We start from the raw sequence: 11,519 nt of genomic DNA on the forward strand, positions 1-11,519 counted from the left end.
CATTCAGTAGTGAAGGTCAGATAAAGAGCTTCACAGATAAGGAAAAGCTAAAGGAGTTCATCACCACCAAACCAGTATTATATGAAATGCTGAAAGGTATCCTTTAAGAAGAGGAAGAAGCAGAAAAAGGTAAAGATACAAATTATGAACAACAAATACGCATCTATCAACAAGTGAATCTAAGAATCAAGTGAATAAAGAATCTGATTAACAGTATGAACTGGTGATTATAATAGAATCAGGGACATAGAAAGGGAATGGACTGTCTATTCTTGGGGGGGAAAGGGGTGTGGGAGATGCGGGAAGAGACTGTACAAAAATCGTTCACCTATGGATGAGGACAGTGGGTGGGGAGTGAGGACGGAGGGTGGGGTGGGAACTGGGAGGAGGGGAGTTATAGGGGGAAAACAGAGGAACAAATGTAATAATCTGAACAATAAAGATTTAATTAAAAAAATAATAAAAAAATAAATTTAAAAAAAAGTTTCCCTCCACTATTCAACTCAACAAACATTTATAAACACTTTGAGTTGGGTACTATGTTAAGCACAAGGGACACAAAGAGGAATGAGATGCTATCTCAGCTCTCAAGATGTCAGAGTCTTATGGCGAACAGAAAGACCAACAACTGTTTTTCAGAGGAGCTGGTGACATCAAAAAGGAAGAATACATGCTTAGAATTCTCTAGTTCTCAAGCCCATACCACCTAGGGAAATTTCGTTTGGCCAGTTTCTCAAGGAACCTTTCTCTCAAGGAACCTCTGAAAATATTTTTCCTTTCTTCAGTCCCAACTTAACAACTCCAAATGATGCTACTCAAAATGCCAAGGTTGTTCATCAGTATGACATGTAAAAACAAGAACGCCACCACAATGGAAGAGAGCTCTTGAGTTAGCTCTCTGAGGAAACCCTGCAGAACCACACCTAGAGAACGACCTGAACAATGAAGTGAGTGTACTCACTTTCCCCATTGTTCATCCCTCTCAAAGCCACATAATGGGACATGTAGGAAGACTTATCTGAAGGAAGATGAAGAAGTAGACACCAAAACCCACATTATTCCCATGGACCAAAACTCTCCAAGACAGTCTCAGTAATATCATAATGTTCAATGATCTACAAAAAAGTAATTTAGCACTGTTATTCCCTCCAGATTAGCATGCAGCAAAATCATCCCACAAAAAGTAGGGAGGCATCTAGCCAAAAATAATACTTTTTTTAATTTTAGAGATTTTATTGATTTTAGAGAGGAGAGGGAGAGAGAAAAAGGATGTTTTCAAAATCAAAGTTCAATCGTTACAAATGTATTATGGTCTTGCTATGTTTATATTTGTTAATCCCCATCTTCTGATAATGAGATATCCATTAACAGATGGCAGAGAAATCAAGTCCAAGAGTCATCTTTCCCCCTTCAGGGGCAGATACTAACCCCCAACAAACACAACTCTTTCTCCGGATACGTATTACTCAGAGCAAATCAATAAAAAATGCTGCGAGGTTTTTCTATGAACAAAAGAATAGATCCTGATATTAGGAAGCCCCAAGACCCCTAAATCAAGCAATCAAAACATTCTGCCCTCTAAGCCACAGAGGACTTAAAACTATCACACTCCATTACCTTTTCTCTACCTTCCTGCCCTTTGGGGAAGGCAGAAGAGTGGAGGATAGAGAGATTACACTCAAGGTCTGGGCAACTAACAGGGTGGTCCAATGCAGACCTGGGCCACAGAGATGGGAATAATGACCAATCTAGAGTGTGTGTGGTAGGAGGGCATCCATGAAGGAGGAAAGCCAGATGGGGCAAAAGTAAGTAGGAGAGGTAGAAATGAGGTTTTTTTACCACACCAGTAGCAACCCCTACTAGCAAATGCAAGGAGATCCTGGTAACCCCTCAAATCTAGGGCTGATAAGACAAATGAGAGAAAGGAATATCCCCATCCCTTTCCCCACTCTGACTATTCTGCATCTCTTTTGGATTTACTAATTCTAAAACAAGCCCTTTCTCCAGACTCACCCTAATGAGAAAGCATGTAGCTGGGTGGTACAGATTTATTACAAAGACAATAAATGGCAATTAATAACTGGCTTGTACCAGAGAAGCTGGTTTGTCTAATCAGCCTATTGGTCCCACGAAGCTTCTCTCTACATTACACCATCGTTTTATTTATGTTTTTAATAAAGCCATATCCCTATGTCTAACGATGTTGCATCCTCCCTTCCATCCCCCTGTCAGCCCTCCTCCTACACTTACTATCTCTCTTCCCCAAGGTGGAGTCTGAATCCCATTCATTAGAGGGAGCATAACCTGTTACACAAGTATTTCATCTGCCAACACTCCTCTCAGTGGCACACCCGATCCTGCCAGACAGCCAAGATGATGTCATCAGTTGAATGTTCCTCCAGGCTTCAGGCCCTGAGCACCTGATCTTTAAAGAAGACTGAGGAAATCAATCACATCAACTTTCGGTGAATACTTGCTAAATGTAGGGCACTGTGTTAGACAAAATGAGGAGCAGAAAGAAGACTGACTAAATTATCTGTGAGCACCACGAGTATAATCTAATTGGGCAAATATGTCGAAGTTAAACAACAAAAAATAAAATACGGCATTACAGGACAACTGGCTATGAGTGGTAGCAGTTAATGCTAGGAGTTCAGAAGCAGAATGAGTTCTCATGGGGTTATTATGGTTTGCAAAGTATTAATGGGAAAGAGGGAACTTGAGCTGAGCTCCAAAAACTAGTAGGATTTCACTAGGAGAGGTGGCAAAAGATCCTACTCTAACAAAGGGGATGACTCTAACAAAGGCACAAGTCCTTAATACCAAACAAAGGCCAAAAGTAAGCCAAATGTATGGCAACAAAAATAAAAAAGAACTAGGAGAATTTATCACCAGTACACTATACTATAGAATATTAGCAAAGAGTTTTTCCGGCAGAAAGAAAATGATTCCAAATGAAAGACTGAACATGCTATGAGAAAAGGTAAATATTTGGTAAATCTAAATGAATGCTGTCTGCATAAAACAATAATCATAATGGGATTATCTTTTAATAAACATACTAAAATATTTGCATTAAAAATAAGTGGTATGGCTCAGTGGACAGAGTGTCAGCCTGCGGACTGAAGGGTCCCAGGTTCAGTTCCAGTCAAGGGCACATACCTTGGTTGCAAGCTCCTCCCTGGCCAGGCCCTGATTGGGGTGCATGCAGGAGGCAACCAATTGATGTGTTTCTCTCACATCAATATTTCTCTCCGTCTTTCCCTCTCTCTTCCATTCTCTCTAAAAATCAATGAAAAAATATCCTTGGGTGATGATTAAATAAATAAATAAATAGTATGGCCCTCGAGTCGTGGCTCAGTAATTGAGTGTCGACCTATGAACCAGGAGATCACAGTTCAATTCCCAGTCAGGACACATGCTCAGGTGGCAGGCTCCATCCCCAGTGTAGGGCAATTCTCTCTCATTATTGATGTTTATGTCTTTCTCAACCTCTCCCTTTCTCTCTGAAATCAATAAAAATATTTTTTAAAAATAAATAAAAGAAATGGTATGATCAAAATAAATTACATATGCATGGAATGGAAAAGCAGAGAGTGGCTAATTCATTTACTTTAAAAAGCTCAAAAAGTCAGTATTAAAAACAGGTGGAGTGCATCTGGAAGGATACATTTTTTCAATAGAGTAGGTTTAAGAGGACTTTTCAGACAGAGGCAATAACATGAGCAAAGTTCATGGACAAGAAACAACCTGGAGTGTGAGTAAAGTGCCGTGAAAAGATTACAGGGTATACGGCAAGAAATGCAGTGAGGAGTCAGGGTGGGAAGGGCCATGTCTTCCACTAAGAAATGTTGGCCTTATTTATACTGGCACATAATCGCAGCCTCTCTCTCCTACATGGCCCTTCACAATACAGAGTGCTTTTCATGGGCATGTAGGTGAATGTCACCTTCAGAAAAAATAAATGAATAACGAGAGGTCAGGCTTTGAGACGAGAGGAGACATGACCAACAGGAAGGAGTAAAGGAGGAAAAGAGGCAGGTCCAAAGTAAGTCTTGGTAAGAAAACAAACTAAACCTTGAACACTGGTTACTCTGACCAGTGCGGCTGAGGTAGGAGAAAGACTAGAAAAGAGAACATTTTTCTTTGTTCTGCTGAAATTTATTAGAATGAGCATCTATAATTCTGTAGTAATAATAATAGAGTTAGGTCATCGTAATAAGCCTAGGCTTTTTCATCTTCAGCTCTGGAACAGTAGTTTTTGTTTTAAAGAAACTCACAATGCCCCACACCTGACTAGGGCCCGTTGGCAAGACTTAAACCACGAGGTAAAAAATGCCAACTGAAGTCACACTCCCTTGCCCACTCACAAACAATAAGAACTTACAAGAATGCAAGTAAAGGTCACTTCCCTGACCCCTTCAGTGGGCGTAATTCCAGAACTAGGAGTTTTTACAGAAAAGAAGGAGACTTGGGCCAGACAGTTCTATTCAAGGAAGTGAAAGGAAAGTATAATACCATGGTTAAATGCTGAAGCTCTGTAGTCCCACAGAGCTAGATTTGAATGCCTACTCTACCGTTTACTAGGTGTGACCTTGGGCAAATTATTTTAATGGCTGAGCCTCACTTTTCTCCTCTGTAAAATGATGATAATAAGATCTATGTTAGTCCTAGCCAGTTTGGCTCAGTGGATAGAGCATTGGCCTGAGGACCCAAGGGTCCAGGTTCAATTCCGGTCAAGAGCACATACCTCAGTTGCAGGCACTTCCCCAGCCCAGGGTCCTGGTTGGGGCTCCTGCAGGAGGCAACCAATCAATGTTTCTCTCACATCGATATTTCTCTCTGTCTTTCCTCTCTCTTCCACTCTCTAAAAATCAATGGAAAAATATTCTCGGGTGAGGATTAAAAAAAAAAAAAATCTACTTTATGGGATTTTGGTAACAATTATATGGTCTAAGGCAGTGGTTCTCAACCTTCCTAATGCTGCGACCTTTTAATACAGTTCCTCATGTTGTGGTGATCCCAACCATAAAATTGTTTTCATTGCTACTTCATAACTATAATTTTGCTACTGTAAACAATATGTAATTATATATGTGTTTTCCGATGGTCTTAGGTGATCCCTGTGAAAGGGTCGTTCGACCCCCAAAGGGGTCGCGACCCACAGGTTGAGAATCGCTGGTCTAAGGTATATAAAGTGTTTAACATAGTCCCTGGAACATAGTAAAAACTCGACTATTATTTTTATTAATCCATTCAGCCCATAAAAGGAAGACATCTCCCACCAAGCTACAAACCAGGTCCATCTCAGTTCTCTTCCTTAAATGCTGCCAAAACTTAAGTGCAGAATTAGCAGGAAAAGGGGTGAACCTGGATTCTCCCTGTGTACCTAAGAGGATAATCTTAGTGATAAGTCTTAAGAGACCTGCAAAAGTTAATTTCATAAATGCTCTTCTCCCCAGGTTAGAAAGTAACTAAGCCATCTGTTAAAGGTCTAATTAGACCAAAAGATGAAGTTTTAACCCCCAAAAGATGAAGTTTTAACCCCCAATACTGTGAATATGACTTTATTTGGAAATAGGGCCTTTACAAATGATCAAGTGAAGATGAGGTCATTAGGATGGACCCTAACCCAATATAAAATTGTTCTTATAAGAAGAGGAAATTCGAACCCAGAGACGGACACATACCAATGATGTATAAGCACAGAGAGAGCTCGCGCCATCTACAAGCCTGAGACTATCAGAAAGTAGTAGAGTCTGGAAAAGATTAACCCTCTGAGCACTCGGAAGGAACCAACCCTGCTGCACTTTGACTTCATCAGACTTCAGGCTTCCAAGGCTATGAGAAATAACTGTCCGTTGTTTGAGCCACCCAGTTTGTGGTACTTTGTTATAGCAGCCCCGGGAAACTAATACACCGTCTTTTTTTTTTTTTAATTGGCATTTATGCTACCATAAACTATGTATTTTCAAAAGAAAGTTTAATTTAAAATTAAAGGGTGGGTTATTTAAAAATTACAGGACCTGGTTATATGCACACTTTGTTCTCTACTAATTCTAATCTCCCAACAATGAGAATACCATTACGGAAAAAAAGACATTAGGACCAAAATATATTCTTACTCCTTTTGTAGCTGGTATATCTGCTTCTCTAACCATCCTTGGATGAACAGAAAGAAGGAAAGAGAACTCATGTATATTGAGCATTCACTGTGTACCCCACATATACTAGGTGCCAATATACATTATCTTATTCAAATTTCACAACATCCCTGCAAGGTATAAACTATTCTCCCCATTATTAATGAGGAAATCAATGTTTAGAAAGGTTAAATTGCCCAACATCATATAGCCAGGAAGTGACTGGGCCGAGATTCAATCCCTTTTTCTTAACCAAACCAACATACTTGAACAAACACTTTTGAACCAATTTTCTAGATACGATTTTCTACCAAATTTTTTATTTCAATCAACATGTACTGAATGAATCAATGGAGACCTCATAAATCTTGTCTAGCCCTAATCGGTTTGGCTGAGTGGATAGAGCGTCGGCCTGCGGACTCAAGGGTCCCAGGTTCGATTCCGGTCAAGGGCATGTACCTTGGTTGCGGGCACATCCCCAGTGGGAGGTGTGCAGGAGGCAGCTGGTCGATGTTTCTCTCTCATTGATGTTTCTAACTTCTCTATCCCTCTCCCTTCCTCTCTGTAAAAAATCAATAAAATATTTTTTTAAAAAAATAAAATAAATCTTGTCTAATATCCCCCACCCCCATTTTTACAGTAAGAAAACTAGCTCAAAGAAGTAACTTAACCAAAGTCACAAATAGGTTAGTGGCAGAATCAGGTATCCAACCCAAGTCTCCCGATTTCCATTATCCCATATAACTTTGAGGGCAATAGCAAACATGAGAAGAGAGAACCCAGATGCTGCTCAATTCAAATCTTGGCGCTGCCATTTCCTGGCTGTGTGATCTCTGGCAAGTCACTTAACCTTTCTGATCTGTCTCCTCATCTGATAATGAAGACAGTAATACCTTTTTCATATGGTTGCTCTAAGACTGAATGAATATATACATAAAGTACTTAAAATAGGCCCAGGCACATTAAAAAGTACAATATTTGTTAACTGGTGCTGCTGTAACAACTATTATTAAATAATGCTAAGCAAACACCAAACAGTATACACATGGTGACTATAGCTTTATAAAATGGCAGATGCACTCATTGACAGATAGAGAAAAGAGAAATAGAGAAAGGCTCTTCATTCATATAAATTTGCCTAATTATTAGTAATAACATTTACTGAGTATTTATTTGCTCTGTGCCAGGCTAAGTACTTGGTACATTATAGATATTACTAAATCTTAATAAACCAATTGCAAAATGCGCCGATATTTCATTTACTCTCCCCAACAGCCCTATGAGGTAGGATTTGCCTACTCTGCAGAGAAGAAACTGAGGCACAGGGAGGTTAACTAATTTATCCAAGGTCACACAGCTAGTACCAACCAGGTTTCAATCGCAGGTCCATCAGACTCCAAAGCTCCTTGCCCTGAAACACTCAATCACCAACAGAATCACCTGGGAATCTTACTAAAATGAAAACTGATTTGGCCTGCCTGGAGTAGAGCCTGATATCCTGCATTTCTAAAAAGTTCCCGCCAAAACCGGTTTGGCTCAGTGGATAGAGCGTTGGCCTACGGACTGAAGGGTCCCGGGTTCGATTCCGGTCAGGGGCATGTACCTGGGTTGCGGGCACATTCCCAGTGGGAGATGTGCAGGAGGCAGCTGATCGATGTTTCTCTCTCATCGATGTTTCTGACTCTCTATCTCTCTCTCTTCCTCTCTGTAAAAAATCAATAAAATATATTTAAAAATATATATATATATATATATTTAAAAATATATATTTAAAAAAAAAAAGTTCCCAAGTGTTGCAGATGCTGCTGGTCCTCACACCACCGGATCACAGCCAAGTGCTAACTATTCTGTTTCCCATTACCACTCCCTGCTCCTCCGGGTTTCCACCCCCACCTCAGCAATCAGCTAATGGAAACAACCTTAACTCCCAAGCCAGAAAAACCTTCTAATTAAGCCTTTGTTTCTCTGGCACTTTCACTAATCCTCCCTCCTCCCTCCTGGGTCACCTCAGCTCAGTCCCCAGTCTCCTTTCTAAGGTAGACAACCAAAGTGAATGGCTGTGGTATCTAAGGGGACCTCTTAACGAAAATGTTAACCTTAAGCTTGGGTGACTTGGGGTGACTAGGAGCCAACTCAAAGTCCATATCACCAAAGTGACTCTGAATAGTGAGTTATTTACTCCCATCATGTTTCCAAAGGTAATGAGCGTGACCTCTCCCTACCCCCACTCTCAGCTCAGGTCTCTGAGCAACATAGGTAATTACGGTTTGCCTACTTACTACAGAAACAGCTAGCTTCAATTGGGTTCATTCCTCTCCTGCCTACCTGTCCTATATTTTATGCACTGTCTTTGTGCTTCATAGCACTTCCATACACAGAAGCGGTCACACTGCACCAGGCTGTGTTATCATCACCTTCTTATAGATGTCCTGGATGCCTGGGTTACAAGAAAGCCTGAAATGGAATTATATGTAATATAACTGAGTGGCAGCTTATAGCACTATACCCAGCACAGAACTGTCCTTTGATTCAAAGCCCTAGAGACTTCTCTCCATTACCACAGCCCCAGTGCTCCATGGGGCCGTCAGTAAACAATTTCTGCAATTCTACTTGAGCAGTTCAAATCAGGCTATTTTCAAGAGAAGTTTGACACATTTGCAAAGTAGTTTAATTCATGAAGTATATCATGTGCATATCATTTGACACCACTACCACCCTCAACAAGACCACAGTTAGATTGGGAAGCTCAGACAAATATACGCAAAAAGTTGACAAAAACCATAAGAAGTGCTACAAGGCAGTTTTGGTTTATGATGAATTGCAGGAAAAACCCTTACTATATTTAAAGACCATAATCAAATCACCACTTAGCTTTCCAATCTTTGGAACTTTTATTTATTTAATTTTCCATAATATCACAAGCCTATTAAAGGTATTATACATTTTTACAAGAAAACAAAATGTAATGAAGAAAAGGAGAAGAAACAAATGCAGAGGTTTCAGCTCTGCACTTAGACAACTTATTTACGCAAAGGCAAAGGGAAGCAGTTAATGACAGCAACATGTTCTGCCTTTATTAGCCCCTAATACTGTCCCCACACCTACCTGCTCTTACTACAATACCACCTGTACCACTGCCTCTTACCCCTTCACAAGGGCAGTCACGTCAGGGCCTCCACCCTCTCACCCCTACCTAGGAGCCACCCACAGGACGATCAGAGAGAGGAGGCCTGAGAGCTGGGAATCTAATGCCCCCTCTATCTTCCGCTCCCACAGGGAGGGTGAAGGAAAATTCCAGGCCCTGGCAGATGCCCATTCTTTTTAATAAAGGCAGTATTACATGAACACTGTTATTATACTAATTAATAATATCAACAAAAACAATGAACCAGACCTCTGCGAGATATGAGGCTCTTAAAGCACCCCAACTAAACTAGTCTCTGTTTTCCATTTGGGAAACTACTAGTAAGCAACAGAGTCTGGGAGAGGTCCTACATTCTTACCCCCGGGAGGTGCCCCAGACCAGGCCGGACCAACTTTCCAACCCAACAATGACCTCATGGGTCATGTCGGTGTTTGTGAATACACACATGTCTGCAGTCGGTCTGGGGTAAATTTCTTCCGTTACAAAGACATTGTACCAGAGAACCCAAGTCTTCCAAGTCCCCCTGCCTACCACTTCAGCCACAGACCCCTAGAGAGAGAAGCCCCAGTAGGATCCTGTCCTGGCTATAAGGAAAGAGAACATGGCAATAGGTCTGCATGACCAGGAAGGATGTTAGAGAGAAACTGCTTGGCCAAAGGGCCAAAGATGGCAGCTCTCTGGAACAACGATGATCTTGTCGCTGTCAATCCCCCCTTCCTCTGGACTAAGTCTCTTTTTCAGGATAGCTTCTACTGTGAAAATGACAGCTAAATGAGGCGTGACTATCCCTTATTTGTTCAACAGCTTACAGATTCACTACTGTTTTTGTCATTTGTAATGTCTACTGTACATTGTAAACTCCTACCTAGGCTTATGAACTCTATTTATTCAGTGTTAGATACTATACTACATTCAAAGAGGCTTTTAATAGAAGCTTGTTTGCCGATAGTGATGACAAGGATAGTAGAGGGGATCCATACATGCAAAGTGGCATGCCCTGGAGTAGACCATCCACTGCAATATGTGGAACCGGAGGCAAGGGACACACAAGTGTATGTACACACACCCCTCTCACAGGACAGAGAGAAGCTGTACCAGATAAGCCAAACCAGGGATTGAAACAAGATCAAATATTCTCCAAATTAGTGAAGACACACCTTCCACTCCCTGGAGTGACTCATGTCAAATTTATCTGATACAGAGTCCAAATTTACAAAATGAGGAGCAGAAAACAAGCCACACTGAGGGGAACATGCCAATTAAAAACCAAAGGCTGCAGTGTGCCAAAAGGGGCAAGACCTAAGTCAATTCTGAACTCGACCCAATACATTAGAAAATATCCTTTACACTGGACTAAGGGTGAATGAAACAACCAAGCAAGTAGAGGACAAAGGAAAGGGTAACTAAAACTCGTTTTAGATATAAAGGTCAGATAAATTCTGAAGGACACTATCATGATCTGAAAGGCAGTGATTATACTGAACCTGTTAAGTTAAGGTGGGGAGGTTTCTGAGTCATGAGAACAAATACATCACGCTCGCTGCCCGCCTGCCAAATACACGCGGAGGCGGCTGCATCTTCTACAATAGCCACTCTGTCTAGTTTTGTGAAGAGCCCAAGTCCTCACAGCCTGGTCCAAAGAGAATAGGGAATATCCTGTAGTCTTCATGGAAAGCACAAATGTTTCTAACCTCAAGTACCCTGGGGAGAGTAAGTGAAGCTAAGCCTAGAGTTCACTCTCAAACCAATGAATCCTGCATTCTCCATATCAGATTCGGAGATGAGACCACAGGTGAGAAAAGCCTCTTCTATGTCAAGTCAAGATACGCTTGATCACAAGTCAGATTAAGTCAACAAATAGGTAAGAACCAATCTCTACCCTGCACTTTTCTAAATGCTATAAAGGGATCCAAATTATAAATGGTTCCTGCCCTAAAGAGGTTATAGTTTTGCTGGGGGGCACAAAATACAAGCCAGCCAGAGAGCAGTCAAGCAGATGTTACACTTTTTACAAAGACCCCCTATTCTTCCATCAAACCTACACGGGAAAATGCTGATCCTGGATCAATGCACCTGCCTGCCTTCTCAGTTATCTACAACCAGCTTGTTGAGTGCTTCTGGTGCTAGAGGGAAAGAACACACATGTGCATGTGTGTACATGTGTGCACACACACAGACATAGTCCCTACTCTCAGCAGATAGCTCCTCTCCCTCCCGCCCCATTTCATAGA

At 41.2% G+C, this 11,519-nt stretch overlaps 1 long non-coding RNA gene across 1 annotated transcript in view; it reads right to left on the reverse strand.

Annotated features, from left to right (window-relative positions):
* LOC107185229 overlaps positions 1–11,519 on the reverse strand; it is an 18,453-nt gene that overhangs the window by 6,621 nt on the left and 313 nt on the right. The window contains exon 2 of the long non-coding RNA XR_001516154.1: positions 4,139–4,144. This is a non-coding gene — a long non-coding RNA (uncharacterized LOC107185229). The remainder of the gene's footprint in view (positions 1–4,138; positions 4,145–11,519) is intronic.

This window comes from Myotis davidii, unplaced genomic scaffold (assembly GCF_000327345.1).
Source record: "Myotis davidii unplaced genomic scaffold, ASM32734v1 scaffold88, whole genome shotgun sequence".
Lineage (NCBI taxonomy): Eukaryota > Metazoa > Chordata > Mammalia > Chiroptera > Vespertilionidae > Myotis > Myotis davidii.